Consider the following 1,559-nt stretch of genomic DNA (forward strand, 5'->3'; position numbering starts at 1 on the left):
AGAACAGCCAGTGCTCTTAACCACTGAGCTCTCTCTCCAGCCCCCAGCTAACTGACTTTTAACCTCACAAGCTCATCCAGTCCCTACAGGCCCAGTGTTCTAAAAATGCTCTGCTCCCATGATGTAGCCCTCGACATTTTACTGCAGTCAAAGAAATCTGGTTTGAACTGGAGGCTCTGGTGATTATAACTGGCACACACACATACACACACACACACACACACCATATCCCTCAGTTTCTTCATCTATAAAATAGGAAGGACAGCAAAACACTGGAAAGATTCCAGTCACATGGGTGCTCTCAGGTGGAGTAGGGGTGCGTTTGTCAGGTTTGCAAGGAACAGGTGAGAGCTTGTCGTAACTGTTTCTGGTGCTGCTGGTGCCACTGGTCCCTTAGATTTGCCCATAACTTGTGTTTTGCCCCAGTTTTTCAGTGGACCAGACTGTCCCCACATGGGACCATGTCATGTTACCTGGAAGTACTAGCAGATTACCAAGGGAAGGCAGTTACAAACAAAGGAAACAAGATGTCTTGATCCACTGAGCCACACTGTCAGGTCTGAACCCGTAAGCTCATGCACAGGGTAGATTCAGAGTGTATTGGGGAGAGGAGAGCTTTGGGTGTCTGGAGAACTGGTTCTAGTGCCAGCTTCTGTCGTCCACTAACTAACGTATGGCACAAGGCAGGGCTCATCCCCTCTTCAGGTCTTAGTTTCCCAGCAGTCTGTAAAATAAGTGGGTTGGGTAAGATGGTTTCTGAGATCATTCAGCTTCCATACTTCGAAAAAGAAATTCAATGCAGGTGTAATGATACAGGTCTTTAATCCCATGTGTTTGGGAGGCAGAGGCAGGAGGAACATATGTTAGGGACCAATGTGAATAACATAGTGAGACCTTGTCTTAAAATGATGTAAAAGGCTAAGGCTGTAGTTTAATGGTAGACTGCCCGCCTAGCATGAATGAGGCCCTAGGTTCATCCACACCCTGGGGAAAAATGAATTTATGGGCTCTACAAATTCCAGAACTCAAGGAGATACTAATAAATAATGTGTGGAGCCTGGCTGTTGATCAGTGGGTAAGATTTGTAATGTTAGAGTGTACTGACTATGTGAGATGCTTGGCTCTATAAAGTTCGATCTCCCTGATGCCTGATCTCAGGGGCCATCTTTAGACCTGGATCAGGCTAAGAGTGGCATCACATAGCTGTAATCACAGCACTTGGGGAGAGGGGCAGAAGCTCATGGGTCTTTGTGATATCATGGCCAACTTGGCTATATAGTGAGACAAGACCCCTAATTTGGGCCAGTGAGCTGGTCCAGTGGCTAACCTGAGTGTGAGCCCCAGGACCCACATAGAGGTGGAAGAAGAGAGCTCACTCCACAAGATGTCTACTTTGATATGCATTCATTTGAGTAATAACAGGGCAAGAGGTGGACGCAGAATGATCAAGGTCATCCTCAGCTACAGATGAGAACTTGAGGCCAGTTTGAATATGAGACCCTGTCTCACAGAAAGAAAAATGCCCACAATGCCACCATCTCTGGTTTTTTTTTTTTTTT

This window comes from Mus caroli, chromosome 16 (assembly GCF_900094665.2).
Source record: "Mus caroli chromosome 16, CAROLI_EIJ_v1.1, whole genome shotgun sequence".
Lineage (NCBI taxonomy): Eukaryota > Metazoa > Chordata > Mammalia > Rodentia > Muridae > Mus > Mus caroli.